The 21,934-nt window shown below is 38.2% G+C and overlaps 1 protein-coding gene across 2 annotated transcripts in view; it reads left to right on the top strand.

Annotated features, from left to right (window-relative positions):
* The first annotated feature begins 21,190 nt into the window (after nucleotides 1-21,190).
* Nucleotides 21,191-21,934, top strand: part of LOC124604909 (AP-1 complex subunit sigma-2) — a 64,194-nt gene continuing 63,450 nt past the window's right edge. For both annotated transcript variants that reach the window (XM_047136518.1, XM_047136519.1), the window contains exon 1: nucleotides 21,191-21,393. The gene's annotated coding sequence lies outside the window, so the exon portion shown is untranslated. The remainder of the gene's footprint in view (nucleotides 21,394-21,934) is intronic.

Raw genomic sequence — 21,934 nt, 5'->3', positions numbered from 1 at the left:
TGCTGCTTTTGTCTTGCTCGTGAAGTATAGTTCCGCCTATCTCTTCGATCTTTTTGTTTTGCTGGTGAATGGTCTCATTTTATACTCGGATTACAAGTGTAACTTGCTCTTGAAATTGATTAAATGGCTCTATGTGCTGACTGAGGCGTTAATTAAGACACGTTTCTTGTTGTTCAAAACATTCGTTAATTTGTTGTTCTATACTGTGTCAGTTCCTCTTGTTTTTGTGTCTGTTGGTTCATCGTGTCACTAATTTCAGTGAAACGTCCGTCTTGTTTCTGTTGTGACTTTTTATTGCCATCCATGATTTGTTGAAATATTATCATAATGGCATTATTCGATAACTGACCATCAGTGATTAAAGTATTTTGCATAAACTGTTCAACAGCGTCAGCATTTGACATGTCTGTTGAAGTTTGGGTATTGTCATTTTGATTGGATTCTAAAAGTAAATGATCAGAATGCAAATTTTGTACATAGGAAGTATGTGTATCAGTGGCTTCTGCATTTGTGAAATTTGCCATCTGATTAATTGCGAGGTCATAGATACAGCAAAATTTAAGTTAGTTTGAGTGTTTGGCATTGTAGATGCATTTTCATTGTGTGTTGTGTGATGCACTATCATCAATGCAGTATTGTCAGAATTGGTATTCATTGCAACAGAGTTATTTGGCAAATGAGTAATTTTGGCATTGTTCACGACTGACAAGGGGAGGCCGCCAATTGTGAAATTCAGATCCGATTCATACTGCGCATAATAAAAGCTCATGGCCAGAGGTGTAATGTGGCAAAGCACCAAGATGCACTTCTCAGCCGTTGTCGAGAAAATCGACAGTTAAAAGAAACCGTTGCGGTGAAATACTCTCTACGATTAATAATTTTATACAGCGTCGTGGAGCAGCGGTAACGCCAGCGTGCCTTTTATACCCGGAAGAGGAGTTATACCCAACCTGGAAGAAAAATGCCGTCAACTGGTTGAAGGGACACGCAGTATTTTACCTGCTGTCCAGTAAAGAAAGGAGCGAAGAAGATTTTTGGACGTACATTTCCGACCAGCATCACAAGCTACTACGCATGAATAGTTATTATGATACATACGCCAACTTCCTCAGAAGAACAGTCATGTGAACTCCATTTTCGATGATGCGATTCAGAACATGAAGAAACGAGAGACAATTTGATCTTTGAAAAACAAATACGATCAAGTGACGAACATCACTATCTGGTTTAGACTTGGATTTTTTTTTCTAAAATGCCAAGGAACCTTTGTTTTATTACTTTTAAATGTCAGTTGAAAAATATGTACTACTGTAGAATGTTATGACTAATAAAAAAAAAATGGTAGAGAAAAAAAAAAAAAGAGTAAGCGCTGGGGTTCGTAATCCGAAGGTCGCCGGATCGAATCTCGCGCCATGCAACATTTTTTTATTATTAGTTTTTTGTAATTCAAATATATATATATATATATATATATATATATATATATATATATATATGTGTGTGTGTGTGTGTGTGTGTGTGTGTGTGTGTGTGTAAAAACTATTAATGAATTGCTTATGCATGTTGATGAAGGCGGATCGCTCTCCAACTGTACCGCCTCCATTTTTCCGTTTGTTTAACATGGTGTACCAAAGCTCTCAAGTCTGCACTGATTTTCGACGATGTTATAAGTTGCGCTAGGGACCGCATCTACCTTCTTTCGAAGTTAGCAGGCAACTACGCTGTTATGCGGCGGCTCGTTTCGGCCCATTCAACATCTGTCCTTCAAGTGTAACGAGCGAGTAACGGAGTTTATATTTCATACCTGCCACAGCAAATTTTTGTTCGTGGGGTTTCTATTCTAATTCGAACGTTTGACTTACGCTATACGTATTCGTTTCGGAATATCGTTTCTGCGTCTTCCGTTAACTATACTTGGTTAACATTATGAAGACAATTAATAACATTTCTGAAAGACAGCTTTGTTTGCGGAAAACATAATGATGGTCGAAGTCGCCAGTTTTTCCACGACAAACGACTTTCAACAACTTACTATATTCATAATTGTTGCCCGCCGGGAATATTATATATATATATATATATATATATATATATATATATATATATATATATATATATATATGTGTGTGTGTGTGTACACACATTTGAATTACAAAAAACAAATACTAAAAAAAAAAAAGTTGCATGGTGCGAGATTCGATCCGGCGACCTTCGGATTACGAACCCAGGCGCTTACCGCTGCGCCACAACGCTGTAAATAATTATTGATCGTTGAGAGTATTTCACTGCAACGGTTTATTTTAACTGTCGATTTTCTCGACAACGGCTGAGAAGTGCATCTTGGTGCTTTGCCACATTACACCTCTGGCCATGAGCTTTTATTATGCGCAGTATGAACTGAATCTGAATTTCACAATTGGCGGCCTCCCCTTGTGAGCTACGCATAGTACAATTAATCGTTTTACGTGGATGATGCACAAACACAATCAAAGAACAAACAGACAGACAAGAAATAGCGAGTAATTTGTCATTGAACTGTTAGGGATAATTGACAGAGATTAGTAAATGTGCAGTGCAAAATTGCCAACTACACTTACTAAATAACGAAGAATAGAGTGTATGCCTGACTGTATTATTTCAAAAGATTCCAAAAGGAAATTCGATCTGCACAAAGTTGTCGCCACGTGAAACATGTACAGTCGTGCTCAAAAGTATCCAAACGACCTGAATTGCATTTCGCCTGATTCGCATGCAACCAGCATAGCGCAGCTGTCTAGCAGCTTCTCTAATCGCTCCCTGGTACAGTCGCTAAACTATTGAAAATGGTGCCAACAAGTTTCCACTAGTAAACACTGCTCTCTATCGCAATAACTCAAGATGTAAACTTATACCACGATACTAGAAAAATAACGGAACACCTTATCACAGATAAGACTGTCCTTAAGGCTTGTAAGCTCACATTTATTGCAATAAATGACATACCTGAAATGTTACCACTCTCATTATTACATCAGATAAGTAATGCACGTAGTAAGTTCGTCGTATTCGTGATTTCCTCTTCAAAGTAACATATCGTACTTGTTATTTAACACAAAATTACATTAAAAAATTAAGTTATTCACGAGCAGGTAGTTGAGAATATGTATGAACTTCAAATGACTCGACGAACTGTCCGTTCTGCATATGGGTTCAAACCCAAGCCATGCAGACCAAGATTTCGCGACTGACGGAAACTAACAATCATTCCTGATTAGGCATACAGAGAGTGATATACCTCGATTTTAGACAGTACCAGTTAGCAAATATCACCTTTAAATTACGTAACGTAAACCTTTTTAATGGACGCTAATTCCTCCCCAGCATCTATTGTCCCTGTTAACGAACTACGAGAGATGTCAAATATTGCTTATTCACAAGTAACTTCCTTGAATAGCCGTGAGGTAAAGCTTTGTGTAGGACAGGGATTCGAACCTAAAACCTAATCGAATTGTTATCGAAGCACAATCAACTGTGACATATCCGATTTTCTCGGCAGTAGCTGATTGTTTTAACTGAAATAACTAAACGAAACATTAATTTTTTCCTTCCCAGAAACCCAACCGCCACCTATTCCTGTTATATTCTAGAGAAAACGAACGTTATATATGGGTTTGTTACACGAGCAGCGACATGTGAGCATGTTTCAACTAGAAATAATATGAAGAAGAGTTGATTGCTGACTGGGAATCGAACCCCACACATATTGTTGTTGACTACACACACAGAGACGTCAGCCACAGAATTTTTCTCCGCCAGCAACTCGGAATAACATCCTTGAACTTACAGTGATCTCTCAAGTAGTTTTGTGTCCCACTGGGAGTCAAAAACGTCAGATTTCGTTAGTGTTGACAGCGAATGAAAATGCATTAAAAAATCAAAATTGTTATCCACCAGCAGATAAGTGTTCTCATGCTAGAGCTTGCTAATACATAATGACAACTTTAGTGCCGGGCCAAGATTCGAACCCATTCACGCGCAATATGTGGAGATGTTGAGGAATCTGCAGTACTGAACAAACAACAAATAGTAGTCGAGCTGTATTGTCACGAAGGGATCAATTTCAGCGTTAAGGGCGGTCTGAGTTGCATTCCAAGCTGAGAATCAATTTCATCGACATACAGAAGCTCAAATAAAGGATGGAATAAGTGTCCTGTGAGCCTATATAGCGTTTGTTTCGTCACTAGAAATAAATAACTAGTATAAGAAAGCTTTCTGGTGATAAGAGTTCCCACATTTCGCCACTCCTGACATTATTGTGGTTCAACCTAACGTCTACTTTGTAGAGAAGGAATATCACGTTTAATGTGAATTTCAGACCTCAATGCCATTATACCTTCTTCACTTGGCGTAGCCAGAAGAGAATGGAATCTGTCTCTCCCTATTAAAAATCATTGGCAGAAGTTGGAATCGAACCCAGACCATCAGCATAGGAACCTATCATCAATCCAACAGACCACCAAATCCTACTCAGTGTACCACATTTTTCTACCATAGTACCGTTGCGGCAAACCCGATGAGAAATCCTGACACACAGGCTACCTGTAGTGGTTTGCGGCATGTTCAGTACATTCATTTACTTGGTTGACCGAATCACCATGAACTAGCCGTCTCGGTTACCCAGTGCATACATTCGACTCTATTTTGTAATCACCTAAATAAAATCACGTAACTGCCACCTACACAGAACTGCCAACAGTGCAGGATGCAGAAATTTAAATAGGAACCGTTCCTTTCCATTTGAGCTAAAGTATTGCGCTATCTGTTTGTTGAAAACATCGTGCAGTGCAAAAGAAAAGCTGTAATTGTCAGTCTCTCAGAAGTCTAGATTCGGCCATACACATTATCTCACAGCACTGTGGAATGCCTAAGTTCTGGAGGAACTGTTGTTGACTTCTGGATCTGCTGTACGTATATGATGGGTAGTAGTGTAATGGTAAGCGTCGCGCATTGTAGAAAAGACGTCTCGAGTTCTATGAAATTCGCTGCTACATTTTTTAAAACGCAATTCTGCTGTCTCCTGAAGTTACCAAATTAATGGAACTTTGAACATAATTCCCTTCACTTCTCAAACCAAACAGCCCCATGTGGAAAAACGGCTAACTTCTGCGACATTTTGTTCTTTTCAGGTTTAATAGACGGCCAGACAGCAGATGCATCTCGAAACTTTTGTGTTATCTGTGGGGTGAGCGCATCGTGTCATCATAGAAAAGTATTTTCTACATTAGCTGTCGTCTGGCAGTGTGCATTTTATTCTTCTTCAAACCTTGTTTGACAGCTTTACCTTAGAACAAGTTTTCTACGTGGATGTAATCAATAAACTGCATGTGCATTGTCAGACTGTTATAGATAACATCTGAGGATTCGCATGTATCTTTGATGATTAATTTTTCTCTCATGTTTAGTATGGGTTTAACAACACCAAAAGAAACCTTACGAAAATTGTGCACTGTATTATAAGAAATGAAATAAAACTACCCACGATAACCTTACGACGAAAGTCTGTTTTAATAAAAGTGAGTATCTGTACACCAGCGTGCCTCTATCGGCACGAATTAGTTAAATACTACTCACTTAGATTTCTATTGGGTCTGTGTTTAAGTGGTATGCTGTGTCATACTCAACAGGTATGCAAATGTGACGTTTCATATATAAAGTTATATGCCGCGTGAGATTTGCCGAGCGGTCTAGGGCGCTGCAGTCATGGGCTGTGCGGCTGGTCCCGGCGGAGGTTCGAGTCCTCCCTCGGGCATGGGTGTGTGTGTTTGTCCTTAGGATGATTTAGGCCAAGTAGTGTGTAAGCTTCGGGACTGATGACCATAGCAGTTAAGTCCCATTAGATATAACACACATTTGAACATTTTTCACACACAAATAAAGTTATGTATTCCTAGAAACCAAAAATTTGTTAGTCAGCAGCGGAAAGACGCGTTACCTGTTGTGCAGCATTGTAAGTTTTTCACTATTGCACTATGAGCTGAAAGTATGTTCTTGCGATTTCCTTATCGATGTTTGATCTGACTGGTTGCAGCTCTTTCACAGAAGGGATAAAAATGTTGCAGTCTGCGAGACTGGAACCTCGACCCAGGAGAGACACTTCTTCACAGCTCAACACATCACCACACAGCTAGCAAAGAGGTATGTGTTGTCCTTAATCTCTCGAGGCCAATAGGGGGTAGAGCCCGTAAACCGCTATTTAAAGGACGAGATTAGTTGCGATTTCCACGTGCAACGGCTTTCTTGGGCTGAAAACAGTAAATTTACAATCTTTTGTTACACCTCAAGCGCTAATAAGTCAGATTATTCAATGGAAATGACAGGAAATATCAAGTGAACTTTGAGGCTTAATTCCGTGCACACCAGGAAGTAACTCGTCGATCACAGAGTTGACAAACATACCTTGCCTTGTTGCCAAATCTCAGTTATAGTACCAGCAGGAAGAAGACGAACCGAGGTGATCCTACAGCGGTCTGGGAAGTGACCGTAGCTGACGTCTCAAAGACGCGACTGCTACGGCGTGGAATACGTAATGCGTCTGATTCGGATTTCTGTAACTGGGTTTAGGGACTAGAGTGTAGTTACTAATTATACTCAGAACTGACTGCAAACTAAGCATCATAAATCAGTAACTCTCATAGTCGTTTTTATATTTCTTTCGTAACTGTACTCAAAACTAAGAAACTCATTCACGGACGTTTTCGTGCCTCGCCGATAGTCGAGCACACCAAACAAATAAAAATAAAAAAAGAATGTGTGTGAGTGTGTGTGTGTGTGTGTGTGAAAGAGAGAGAGAGAGAGAGAGAGACAGGAGAGAGAGAGAGAGAGAGAGAGAGAGAGAGAGAGAGATAAAAGTAAAAAAGAATGAGAGAGAGGGTAAAAAACTGTTGTAAAGAAATTGAATACCGCTATGAAAAGAAGTCTTTCATTAAGATGACACATTCCACGTCATTACGAAATGTCGTATTCATGATCTATGGAACAAGTATTAATCTAACCTAATCTAATCATATCATATTGCTGTCTAGCCGTGAACAGTTATGAATTATCGAAATTTTCGCCCTATCAGTAAACAGATCTAAACTTGAAAATAAAAGACGACAGTTTTTGTAATAAACCGGGTCCTCTAACAAGACTCATTCATCCCTGTTAACTAACCACAAAGGATGTCTGATATGCCTCCATTCAGAAGTAACAAAGTGTGTATGCATTTAAAGATGAATCACATTATGTGAAGTTCTGTGACGGAGATACGAACCCAACACGTAATCAGATTGTGAACTAAGTAAAATCAAATGTTACGTATCGGTTTTCCTTACCAGCTGCTAGGTGTTTGAATCTAAAATAAGGATACAAATTGTTGTGCCTGAGCGACAGGTGGAGGTCGTGGTAAACAGAAATACTGTCGCCAGTAAACTTACATTAGAAAATTTTATTTTATTTGATGAACCCATAGCCATTTAAAGAAACAGGGCTCTTATTTTACTTGTACTCAAAGAACTAGAGGCGTTGAAAAATTTGGTTCTGGACTATCTCCTCTTTCCAGGATCTGAATCTCTCGGAACAGTATAGTTTAATCATTTCGTTTCATTTTCCAAGACTGCAATCTTCTCTAGGTCTCCTCCAAAGGTAAGTATGTGGGTCTGATTCCTGATCCAGTACAAAAATATTCATGATTTCATTTAAAGTCCTATCACGTGCACACCGGCCTGATTGTGAAAATTAACGTGCATTTTTAATGTATGTTCATGTGTTGCCAACAATTTCTGGTCACACACGCACATATCTTACTGTTGGTGAGTAAGCAATTGATACTTAAGCTATATTCGTGGACGATAAAGAAGAGCGATAGGAGTGTGGTTCGACTGTCGCTCAGGCACAACAATTTGTATCCTTATTTTAGATTCAAACACCTAGCAGCTGGTACGAAAAACCGATACGTAACATTTGATTTTACTTAGTTCACAATCTGATTACGTGTTGGGTTCGTATCTCCGTCACAGAACATCACATAATGTGATTCATCTTTAAATGTATACACACTTTGTTACTTCTGAATGGAGGCATATCAGACATCCTTTGTGGTTAGTTAACAGGGATGAAAGGGTCTTGATAGGAGACCCGGTTTATTACAAAAACTGTCGTCTTTTATTTTCAAGTTTAGATTTGGTTACTGATAGGGCGAAAATTTCGATAATTCATGACTGTTCACGGCAAGACAGCAATATGATATGATGAGATTAGGTTAGATTAATACTTGTTCCATAGATCAGGAATACGACATTTCGTATTGACGTGGAACGTGTCATCTTAATGAAAGACTTCTTTTCATAGCGGTATTCAATTTATTTACAACAGTTTTTTACCCTCTCTCTCATTTTTTTTTACTTTTATCTCTCTCTCTCTCTCTCTCTCTCTCTCTCTCTCTCTCTCCTGTCTCTCTCTCTCACACACTCACACACATTCTTTTTTTATTTTTATTTGTTTGGTGTGCTCGACTATCGGCGAGGCACGAAAACGTCCGTGAATTAGTTTCTTAGTTTTGAGTACAGTTACGAAAGAAATGTAAAAACAACTATGAGAGTTACTGATTTATGATGCTTAGTTTGCAGTCAGTTCTGAGTATAATTAGTAACTACGCTCCAGTCCCTAAACCTAGTTACAGAAATCCGAATCAGACGCATTACGTATTCTACGCCGTAGCAGTCGCGTCTTTGAGACGTCAGCTACGGTCACTTCCCAGACCGCTGTAGGATCACTTCGGTTCGTCTTCTTCCTGCTGGTACTGTAACTGAGATTTGGCAACAAGGCAAGGTATGTTTGTCAACTCTGTGATCGACGAGTTACTTCCTGGTGTGCACGGAATTAAGCCTCAAAGTTCACTTGATATTTCCTGTCATTTCCATTGAATAATCTGACTTATTAGCGCTTGAGGTGTAACAAAAGATTGTAAATTTACTGTTTTCAGCCCAGGAAAGCCGTTGCACGTGGAAATCGCAACTAATCTCGTCCTTTAAATAGCGGTTTACGAGCTCTACCAGCTATTGCCCTCGTAAGATTAAGGGCAACACATATCTCTTTGCTAGCTGTGTGGTGATGTATTGAGCTGTGAAGAAGTGTCTGTCATAGTTCGAGGTTCCAGTCTCGCAGACTGCAACATTTTTATCCCTTCTGTGAAAGAGCTACAACCAGTCAGATCAAACATCGATAAGGAAATCGCAAGAAAATACTTTCAGCTCATAGTGCAATGGTGAAAAACTTACAATGTTGCACAACAGGTAACGCCTCTTTCCACTGCTGACTAGCAAATTTTTGGTTCCTAGGAATACATAACTTTATTTATGAAATGTCACATTTGCATACCTGTTGAGTATGACACAGCATACCAGTTAAACACAGACCCAATCGAAATCTAAGTGAGTAGTATTTAACTAATTCGTGCCGATAGAGACACGCTTGTGTACAGATACTCACTTTTATTGAAACAGACTTTCGTCGTAAGGTTATCGTGGGTAGTTTTATTTCATTTCTTATATACAGTGCACAATTTTCGTACGGTTTCTTTTGGTGTTGTTAAACCCATACTAAACATCAAAGATACATACGAATCCTCAGATGTTATCTATAACAGTCTGACAATGCACATGCAGTTTATTGATTACATCCACGTAGAAAATTAGTTCTGAGGTAAAGCTGTCCAACAAGGTTTGAAGAAGAATAAAATACCACTACCAGACGACAACTAATGTAGAAAATACTTTTCTATTTTGGCACGATGCTCTCACCCCACACATAATACGAGGGCTATCCACAAAGTACATTACGTTTTGGAATTAAAAATAAATAAAGTATTGGAAATTCTTTTTATTATATAAGGATGCAAGTCACACTTAAATACTACTTTTCTACATAGTTGCCATTTAAATTAAGGCACTTATCGTAGTGACGGACGAGCTTGGAAATTCCTTCGTCGTAAAATTCGCCCGCCTGCGCCTTCAACCACGTGGTTACCTCTTTTGGGACAGAAAAGGTGTGATTTTTGTAGATTTCCTGGAAAGAAGCACTACAATAAACTCTCAAAGGTATTGTCAAACTCCGCACAACCTCAGAAGAGCAATACAAAACAAGCGCAGGGGAAAGTTGGGCTCAAAGATCTTGCTGATTTACGACAACGCCCGGGCCTACACAGCAAATGCCACTCGTGAAGTTCTCGAATCTTTTAAGTGGGAGTTGTTTCCTCATCCGCCGTACAGTCCCGACCTGGCACCAAGCGACTTCCACTTATTCCCAGCAATGAAGAAGTGGTTGGCTATGCAGCGTTTTGATGACGACGCACAGCTTCAAGAAGAGGTAACCACATGGTTGAAGGCGCAGGCGGCCGAATTTTACGACGAAGGAATTTCCAAGCTCGTCCATCGCTACGATAAGTGCCGTAATTTAAATGGCAACTGTGTAGAAAAGTAGTAATTAAGTGTAGCTTTCATCTGTATATAATAAAAAAATTCCAATACATTATTTATTTTTAATTCCAAAACGTAATGTACTTTGTGGATAGCCCTCGTACAATAGTTTCGAGATTCATCTGCTGTCTGGCCGTCTATTAAACCTGAAAAAAAAAAAAAAATGTCGCAGAAGTTAGCCGTTTTTCCACATGGGGCTGTTTTGGTCTGAGAAGTGAAGGGAATTATGTTCAAAGTATCATTAAATTGGTAACTTCAGCAGACAGCATAATTGCGTTTTAAAAAAATGTAGCAGCAAATTCATAGAACTCGAGACGTCTTATCTACGGTGCGCGACACTTACCATTACGCTACTACCTATCACATACGTACAGCAGCTCCAGAAGTCAACAACAGTTCCTCCAGAACTTAGGCATTCCACAGTGTTGTGAGATAATGTGTATGGCCGGATCTAGACTTCTGAGAGACTGACAATTACAGCTTTTCTCTTGCACTGCACGATGTTTTCAACAAACAGATAGCGCAATACAGTAGCTCAAATGGAAAGGAACAATTCCTATTTAAATTTCTGCATCCTGCACTGTTGGTAGTTCTGTATAGGTGGCAGTTACGTGATTTTATTTAGGTGATTACAAAATAGAGTCGAATGTATGCACTGGGTAACCGAGACGGCTAGTTCATGGTGATTCGGTCAACCAAGTAAATGAATGTACTGAACATGCCGCAAACCACTACAGGTAGCCTGTGTGTCAGGATTTCTCATCGGGTTTGCCGTAACGGTGCTATGGTAGAAAAATGTGGTACACTGAGTACGATTTGGTGGTCTGTTGGATTGATGATAGGTTCCTATGCTGTTGGTCTGGGTTCGATTCCAGCTTCTGCTGATGACTTTTAATAGGGAGAGACAGATTCCATTCTCTTCTGGCTACGCCAAGTGAAGAAGGTATAATGGCATTGAGGTCTGAAATTCACATTAAACGTGATATTCCTTCTCTACAAAGTAGACGTTAGGTTGAACCACAATAATGTCAGGAGTGGCGAAATGTGGGAACTCTATCACCAGAAAGCTTTCTTATACTAGTTATTTATTTCTAGTGACGAAACAAACGCTATATAGGCTCACAGGACACTTATTCCATCCTTTATTTGAGCTTCTGTATGTCGATGAAATTGATTCTCAGCTTGGAATGCAACTCAGACCGCCCTTAACGCTGAAATTGATCCCTTCGTGACAATACAGCTCGACTACTATTTGTTGTTTGTTCAGTACTGCAGATTCCTCAACATCTCCACATATTGCGCGTGAATGGGTTCGAATCTTGGCCCGGCACTAAAGTTGTCATTATGTATTAGCAAGCTCTAGCATGAGAACACTTATCTGCTGGTGGATAACAATTTTGATTTTTTAATGCATTTTCATTCGCTGTCAACACTAACGAAATCTGACGTTTTTGACTCCCAGTGGGACACAAAACTACTTGAGAGATCACTGTAAGTTCAAGGACGTTATTCCGAGTTGCTGGCGGAGAAAATTTCTGTGGCTGACGTCTCTGTGTGTGTAGTCAACAACAATATGTGTGGGGTTCGATTCCCAGTCAGCAATCAACTCTTCTTCATATTATTTCTAGTTGAAACATGCTCACATGTCGCTGCTCGTGTAACAAACCCATATATAACGTTCGTTTTCTCTAGAATATAACAGGAATAGGTGGCGGTTGGGTTTCTGGGAAGGAAAAAATTAATGTTTCGTTTAGTTATTTCAGTTAAAACAATCAGCTACTGACGAGAAAATCGGATATGTCACAGTTGATTGTGCTTCGATAACAATTCGATTAGGTTTTAGGTTCGAATCCCTGTCCTACACAAAGCTTTACCTCACGGCTATTCAAGGAAGTTACTTGTGAATAAGCAATATTTGACATCTCTCGTAGTTCGTTAACAGGGACAATAGATGCTGGGGAGGAATTAGCGTCCATTAAAAAGGTTTACGTTACGTAATTTAAAGGTGATATTTGCTAACTGGTACTGTCTAAAATCGAGGTATATCACTCTCTGTATGCCTAATCAGGAATGATTGTTAGTTTCCGTCAGTCGCGAAATCTTGGTCTGCATGGCTTGGGTTTGAACCCATATGCAGAACGGACAGTTCGTCGAGTCATTTGAAGTTCATACATATTCTCAACTACCTGCTCGTGAATAACTTAATTTTTTAATGTAATTTTGTGTTAAATAACAAGTACGATATGTTACTTTGAAGAGGAAATCATGAATACGACGAACTTACTACGTGCATTACCTATCTGATGTAATAATGAGAGTGGTAACATTTCAGGTATGTCATTTATTGCAATAAATGTGAGATTACAAGCCTTAAGGACAGTCTTATCTGTGATAAGGTGTTCCCTGTTTTTTTAGTATCGTGGTATAACTTTACAGCTTGAGTTACTGCGATACAGAGCAGTGTTTGCTAGTGAAAACTTGTTGGCACCATTTTCAATAGTTAAACGACTGTACCAGGGAGCGAGTAGAGAACCTGCTAGACAGCTGCGCTATGCTGGTTGCATGCGAATGAGGCGAAATGCAATTCAGGTCTTTCGGGTACTTTTGAGCGTGACTGTAAATCTGAAATAAGTGAAACATGTATGTATGAAATATGATTGACATTATGTAACTGACAGTAGTCTGAAACACAATTGTTAGAATGGGAATGGCATGTTAATGTGTATTTTATTTCGTCGCTTTTGCGCTTTGCTCTGTACTGAACTTTTCTGACTGTGAGAACGTACATTTAATTTAGCTGTGAGAATGTAAACTGTCAATAACGTTAAACCAAATCAAAAGTCCATGAATTTGCATAACTCAAAAACTGAATCTGATGCAACACTATTAATTTGAAATTGGTTCTGGTAATAAAACAAAACTTGATCGGTTGGAAATAATGGTCTCTCTGCTTAATGAAAGCTATCCCTGATATAATAAAATTTCTTAAGTTTATCTGCACATTGGTAATGCTCTTCACACTGCTCTCGGTTAGTACTTTAAATTGTATAGTTAGCAAACAGCTATTGTGTAATGCTGTTGCTTAGCATACATTTTGATTAAATTGAATATGGCAGAGACTACAACTTCTTGAGAAAAATAGTTAACCAAAAATGACATGGATCTGAGAACTAGTATTGGCTTGAGCTAAGTAACAATATGGCACTAACTTCAAAACTTATATTTTGACTATTTGAAAATTAATAATGCTCACAATTAACACACTCAGTAAACTGATTATACATTAACAATTACTTTTACAAAATCACTGGATGTGAGTGCTATGCATTGTCTCAATCATCACTTATGAATATGCACATTGCAGTAGTAACAAAACAACTTTGTTTACCTTAATTAATTCCAACTTCTTTTGAGATTTAATTTACAGTTAGTAAACATCATAGTATGTTGCAAATAGAAGAATAATTACTGCCTGTAGCCAGTAAGTGTATGTCCAGCTCATTTCAGATACGATATGTATTTACATTTGAGAGTCTTCCATACATCTCTCGATCTGAAGTTACTCTAACACATTACCTATAACACCTTGAATCAGTGATTGCCATTGGCCAGCTACACTACTACACAATCGATACCACATTTGACCATCTCTGGTTCAATATAATATTTTCTACAAAACGTGAACTTACTCTCTGTATTTACCGTTCAAAATTTAAAAGAAATCAAAAGCCTCAAAATTGACGAATTTTTACAGAAGCTCGAAATTTAGTGCGAACTTCAATGTGGTACACTTTTAATATTTTCTGCAATGAAACTCTACCTCGAAATCTGACCATATGTAAAGTACACAAATGTCAAGATGCAATCGGTACCTTCACTGCACAATAACAATGGTGATGTTACTGATGACTGTACAACTAAAGCAGAGTTACTAAACACAGATTTCTGAAACTCCTCCATGAAAGAAGACGAAGTAGATATTTCAGAGTTGGAATTAAGAACAGTCGCCAACATGAGTAACTTAGAAGTAGCTTAAATCACTTAATAAAGGCAAAGCCACCCATCCAAATTATATACCACTCAGATTCCACTCAGAGTAAACTGATTCCACAGTTTCATACTTAACAATCATATAAACAGCTCGCACATAAAGTGATCCATATCCAAATACTGTAAAGTTGCACAAGTCACACAAATACCGAAGACTGAACATAACAGTAATCCGCTGAGTTAAAGACTCAACCTCAAATTGGATTTTGAAACATATACCATGTTCAAATGTTATGAATTACCTTGAAGGAAAGGATTTATTGACAAATGTCCAATGTGGATTCAGAAAATATCGTTCTTGTGAAACGTATATAGCTCTTTATACTCATGAAGTAATGAGTGCTATCCAGAGGCGATGTCAAAATGTTTCCACATTTTTAGACTTCCAGAAGGCTTTTGACACAGTTCCTCACAAGTGATTTCTAATCGAATAGTGTGCCTATGGAGTATCGTCTCAGTTGGGTGACTGGATTCATGATTTGCGTCAGAAAGGTCACAGTCGCAATAACTATCGGAAAAATCATGGACTAAAATAGAGGTAATGTCTGGCATTGCTAAGGAAAAGTGTTATAAGCCCTCTGCTGTTCCTGACGTACATATCGATTTAGCAGACAATCGGTTTAGGAGACAATATGAACAGCACTCTTGGATTGTCTGCAGATGATGCTGTCATTTACCTTCTTGTAAAATCATCGCATGATCAAAACCAACTGAAAATTGATTTACACAAGAGATACATATGGTACAGAAAGTGATAATTGACTCTAAATACTGAAAATTGTGGAGTCATCCACATGAATACTAAAAGGAATGAGCTAAATTTCGGTTACATGGTAAAACACACAAATCTAAAGGCTGTAAATTCAACTACATACTTAGGGATTACAATACGAATAATTTAAACTGGAATAATCACATAGAAAAAGTTGTGAGGAAAGCAAAGCAAAGACTGTGATTTTTTGGCAGAACACTCAGAAAATGCAACATATCTACTAAAGAGACTACTTTCGAACTGCCAGGCTTGTCAACCTCAACCGACCACCTACCAACGATCCTCTGCTCATATGGCACGTCCAAAACACTTTGCTCATCACTCGCACAGTGAAGTGTAATCCCGTTAACCAAATTATTACTATTACCAACACAATTAAACTCAAAAGAACCAGACAGTAATTCACGAATGAATACATCATCATCATTTGGCAAATTGTCCCTCACAAGCTTGCAAACAGTACATGCTTCTACATCCATGATAATACTTCACCTCAGCAACAATACTATTCTTTCTTTTCAGCTTAGCCATACACAACTTAAACAGATTTTGACCATTAACAAAGCATACAGTAATATAAGAATGACCAGGGTGAGAACAGACAACAATACATCCATTATTTGCCAAATACACAAGACCAATATCCACAAATGCATTACTCATATATGTACCACAATGGAAGAAACTTTCTTTTCCTTAAATGCCATTAACGGTATTGACACCACTCATGATTCTGAAGACATACATGAAAGTCGTTTCCCTCCAAAAATAAATTGACAATCTCCTGCTGATCAGGTTCAACTCAAGCCCAGAGACCAATAAATAATTCACTTGCACCATGAGAGATGCGACTACCATAGAAGAGTCTACTCATTGTTAATATATTGCCTCCAAGGTCACCATTCATACTCATAAAACTAGCACATAAAATAAATGAGTCTGAGTCTGTTGCTGTATGGTTTAATGGTGATGGTATTTGTAAATATATTAGTTTCTGATGATGTTACATTTTATTATCGCAATGAAAATAAAGTACATTTCCTTATCTCTCATGAAATCTTTTTTTTTTTTAACTTCTATTGATCACACTGCCCTCTTCAAAACTATTGCTGTGCAGAGAGGGACCTGCACCAGATGGAGGCCATCGAAAAAGTTCTAAGAAAGACAGCTCTTTTTGTATATTATCATGAAATAGGGGAGAGACTGCCACAGCTATGATATGTGAATTGAGGTGGCAATCATTTAAACAAAGACTTTTTCGTTGTGGCAGGATCTTCTCATGATATTTGAATTATCAAATTTCTGCTCATAGTATGAAAATATTTTGTTGGCACCCAGCTAATAAAGCACAAGAATTCAAAGCTTGCACAGAAAGATTTGAGCGTTCATTTTTCTGTGCACTGTTCGAGACTGGAATGTTAGAGGAATAGCTTGAAGGTGGTTCAATGAACCCTCTGACAGACACTTAACTGTGAATTGTAGAGTAATCATGTACATGTAGATGGGTAACTTGCAGTCTATTTAAGCAAATGCATGTATTTCATGCACCTCAATGTTTATTGTGTTATGTCTCATGAACTATGTTTCTTGCACATTCATTTAGTAGTAAAGAAGTAATAAATTAAAACGTCATGTCTGAAGCATTAAGTTCTAGTGCATGAACATCGAAAGTGTAGTAAACGATAACTGTTTTTCCTTTCATCATTTTGTGACGCTGTCAGTGAGAAAAATTTCGTTACAGTTTGATATTATGTGGAAAGTTTGTTGGAAGTTGCAAAGTGATCTCATTCTCAAATACTGGAAGAATATGGTCTGAATATTTGTGCACCATCACTCACACTACCTCAAGACCAACTCACAGTGTCTAACAATAATATCTGTCTTAGTGTGTCAAACATCTATTTTTGAATAGATTATGATAGCATTTTAAATTTTTAAATTTGGTCGATAAACACACGTAAAATTGAATATCAAATTTTTGATGGGCATGGCAGCCTTGGGATAGGCAACCAGCAACTTAGGTTGGCTTCTTGGCTAGTCTCTTAGTAAGGTAGATATGTGCCAGAAGTCTTGTCTCTGGCTGACAGCTAAAGGCTGATCCACTACAGACGTCAATGGACCATCATGTCACATCACCATCACTCAGGGTGTATCCACAACAGATGCCATGTCATGCCATATCACTTCGCTTACACCCAGTACTGAACTGTGGAAATAAGGTTAAGAGACACCATCCACGATACAGTCGGCGAGATGTACCTAATTATTGTGTATAACATCTACAAACTCGTGGAGAATAAAGTTGATTCAAACCAGGCAATTAATCTGAAAAGTGTCTAGTCATATGCCGCTGCAGCTACGGGTATATAAGTAAGCCGTCTGAAATGCATTGTGAGTGAGGATGTTATGACTGACCAGCAATCTGGGGCACTTACAACGCCAAATTAGAAACGTTCTTCGAGAATATGAAAACTGAAATGGTTGATATCGGTAAATGTGTCGTTCGATGATTGGAACATAATGTTCACGAAATGAATTGTAAATGACCAACAGAAAAGTTCATCCAGCTTTAAAGGAAAAGGTAAATTTTTTGGGCAGCATCTAGGAACTATGAAAGATTATCACTGATTTAGGACTTAATGCGGAAATTACTAACTGAAAGAAAGATATTTGCGAAATTACAGTATTTACTGCATATACAGAACTACAGGAATAGTGGGAGACCTGTTATATACACAGATGAGATTTCCATACTTTCATTGCATACCACTCGTCGCTCTTGGAGTGGCAACGGAAACAACCAGTTTCCAAGAGAAACTGAACTATAATTTTATGTGCTGGTGGCGATAATGCGTTCAAACCAAAAACATTATTAATTTTTATTCTGGGATTAACTGTTCTGCTTATCAGAATGATATGAACTCTGAAACTTTGGAGGAATGGTTCAGAAGCAAATTAGTCCCTTGCTCTCTACCAGACTCAGTATTATAGACTGATAATTCTGGATAACATCAAACTTAATCCATCTCCAGCCTCTTCTTCTCAGAAAGAGGAGATGTTTAACTGGCTTCCACAAAGAGGTATTCCATTTAATGAAATAGAAATGTATCCTCTTATTAAAAGCAAGAAAGAAAGATTTCAGATGTTTGATATCCTGCATTCCAAACATCCAGATTAAAACGCAGTTGAACTTGTATGGACTATAGTAAAAGAAAGTTCACAGAACAAGAGTGTGACATTCACTCTAGATGATGCAATTAATTTGTGGCAGAAATGTTTCAGACAATAGGAAAGATGAGTGGGCTTTATGTTGCAGTCACGTGCCTATACGCAAAGAGTAGTGTCTTCTACTTGAACAAACTCTTGACTGAGGACAGAGCAATTCGTCGCCAATGAGAAGAGTAGCAATGACCACAGAAACAGCAACAGCAAAAAATCTGATGCGGAAGGCACTGACACAGCAGACAGCAGTAGCAGCGACACTGACATGAGAGGTACTGAGCCAATACAGATCTACATTACAGGTACATGTGATTTGACAGTATGATACTTTTTAGATGGATAGTAGCAGGGGTATGCATTTTCCCTTCAGCGAGCGTCTCCTTGTTTTCTGATGCCACATTTCTCTGATGCACAGTTCTCCCTATATTTCTTAAGCTAATCAGAATTGAGCAACTAATAATGATAAGTTTATTAATCTCCAAAGCAAGCTTCATAACGTATGTTCTTGATCAATTTTGTGTGATAAAGTGCTGAGAAAAGAAACAACATTGCAAATTATCGGCGTTTATTTACTAGTGAAAAAATTTATGTACATTCAAAGACATTGAAATAGAGCCTGTTTATCCTACCCATTACTGGTTTTTTTCCTCACATAAACTAATAACATTATAAACGACTATATTTTTGTCCTTCAACAAGGCCGATTTTTTCACCTCATTAACTTATGGTCTTATTTGTACACAGTGTAGGCGTCAGCTCTATTCTGCTATTTTAAAACTGACCTCGTTTATGGAAGAACACTCAACGGAAGAAAAATGTCATGACATTTGCAATTTGCCACAAAACCAAAGCATAATAATAAAATAAAGTTTGAAGGGCCATACATATGCACCAACCAGCGGACTATCAAACTGGACATTTGTCTTGACTGACATGCCAACTACTCAGCAAAAAGTTATTCTTTGCTACTGCATGCAGAAGTAAGTGCTGTTCTAATATACATGACAGGAGCGAGGTGGACGAAACTTTAAGGACACAGCTTTTGGAGACATTTAAAGACAGCAGATGTTTGTGGGATACGTCATGCGAGAAGTATAGCAATACAGAAGCAAGAAGTGAAACACGTCTTCATTTTTTAACGAATCCGTAACGGTTTCGTGCGGCACATAGATAGAATAAACGTCTGTCCACATTCTAAATTTCTGGTTTTAGGTGTCATTTCCGATACTCATCGGAAATAAAATCTAAAAACCGAAATCTCGACATTCAATTGTCGTTAATCCATAGAGTATACTTTCTTTTTTTTTTTGTAAAAAGTGTTAGGAAAATCCAGTGTATATCTAAGCTTGCTGCTATGAAGAGTGAAGTGTGAGATCGTTTTTTTACCGTTCTAATGGTTGTTAAATGCTTCATTTCTTATATATCTGTTGTTGTATATGTTAGCTGATTTTTGGTCTTTATTCTTCGAATCTGAAATGAGTTTGTTAAACTTGCAGGGGCATCTCTCTTGCTAAATGCATGAATAAATTAATAAAGTTTAGAGGAAAATCTTTTGTTTTATCTATTTTGCTTTACCATGATGTACTTCCTGAGACAACTATAAATTGCGTTGCAGATTTCAGGAGTCATTTTAATTAATAATTGTAGGGATACAACCGGGCTGAATTTGAGTTCCTCGTAACTCCTGCCATTGGCTAGAAACCGTACCTAACAGCCTCTCCTCGCAGCTTACAGCCATTCTCATGAATATATTCTTTTTCGTTAAGAATTGTTTGAAATGCATGTTTCATCCATTCTTAGATAATTGCGAAAATCATTGGTTCTCAGCCCCTAAAGTAACAGAGCAGGAGTGAAGTATTCTCCTTGCGTTAGCCCCTTCTTTGCCCACCGCTCTGTCTGGTCTTTTTTCGTATTGTTATCTCCAAAACAGCCAAGACAAACACCAATTTTTGTTTCTGTGTAAAACCAAAGAGGATCTCGTAAAACGCAAACTCAATGTACTTAAAATAAACAAATCACAACAACAGCGCTTCGCTGTAAACGCTGAGTGGAGTCCATTGGTACGTGCGTAGGCTGCCACGGACTTGTTCGGTCCCTCTGTCTGCCAATAAATTGGTGCTTGTGTAGGGATCTTGAGAAGCCACAAAAGAAGAAAACCTACTACTATAAGACGAATGGCGAAAATGGGTTAACTTGCGATGTTAGCAGACGACTACAGCGTCAAAATTTTCTACCTGAGGAACCTTGACGTGACGTGACGGTCCGTTGACGGCCTCTGGGAAAGCCACCATTTGAAATGCATAGTGGAATGTTTCGACGTGACGGCTAGTATAAATTGACCTTCAGTGGTGGAGGGCATGGAATACGAATCAATGCATATTGTATGTTATCACTCCGATGTACTTTGTGGTAACTAGGAGGACAAATGTATTGATGACGAGGAAAGCGTACTATGGAGAGAGTCGTTTGAAGTACTCATTTCAGTTTTTTCTGGTATAAAAATTTGTTTCCCATGGAAAATAATGGACGGTAGAAAACAATGCACAGACTTTTCCGTAATTAGGGCTGCAGACTGAGCTGCCTTTATAGATATCGTCTGCTCGTTCCTCGCGAGAACGCGATTCAAAATTATATCGCAACTGAATTCGGAACATCTGTGGAGTGTGGACTGTCACAGAGTGAAAGGTCGACTAAATGTGGTGTATGTAGATGTGGAACATTTAACATTGGTAGCAATTCAATGTTGCTTGAAAATACCTGATGAAATTATTGTAATGACAATCTGTTCCACGAAGTAAATACAGATAAGGAGCTTTTTTTAACTTGCTGGACGCGCACGTTTAAAGGTCCTTTAAGGTACAGAACTTCTAACAAATTTTATTGCGAGAAGAGATTTACCTCGTAAATTAAGTTGGATAAAAAACTGAACACATTAGACAGTAAAATGTATAGTGACTTGCAGTGTTAAATATCGTTATTTGCAACTAACTAAAAGTGACTACAATGCAAGTGTTCTCCAGCTGAGAAACCGGAAACATCGATAAATTTTTGCCGGCTTCATATATTGTGTGGCTAGTAGTCAACTAGAATGTTAGCTGTATTAACTGCATGTGGTAGTCACAGACATATTGTGAACAGGAATAGTTAAAATGATTAAAAGGCCGTTTATACCTTTTTCGATAGTAAAAAAAAAGGATAGAATTATACATTTGCGACTGATATAGGTTGTGAAAGCTTCGAGAACACATTTCCGTTAAAATAAAAATGGTTCTGTAATAAATTTATGTAAAAACTTATCCAGAAACAATGACGTTCAGTAGCACTCACCTTTAGTCCACAGGCGTCGAGATAAGAACTGCTAGCTTATCAAAGTAATTACATCTTTGCCTGACATCCA

The sequence above is a fragment of the Schistocerca americana genome, chromosome 1 (genome assembly GCF_021461395.2).
Source record: "Schistocerca americana isolate TAMUIC-IGC-003095 chromosome 1, iqSchAmer2.1, whole genome shotgun sequence".
NCBI classification, from domain to species: domain Eukaryota; kingdom Metazoa; phylum Arthropoda; class Insecta; order Orthoptera; family Acrididae; genus Schistocerca; species Schistocerca americana.
Note: the sequence above shows the minus strand (reverse complement) of the source record. Positions and strands in the feature narration are given on the sequence as shown.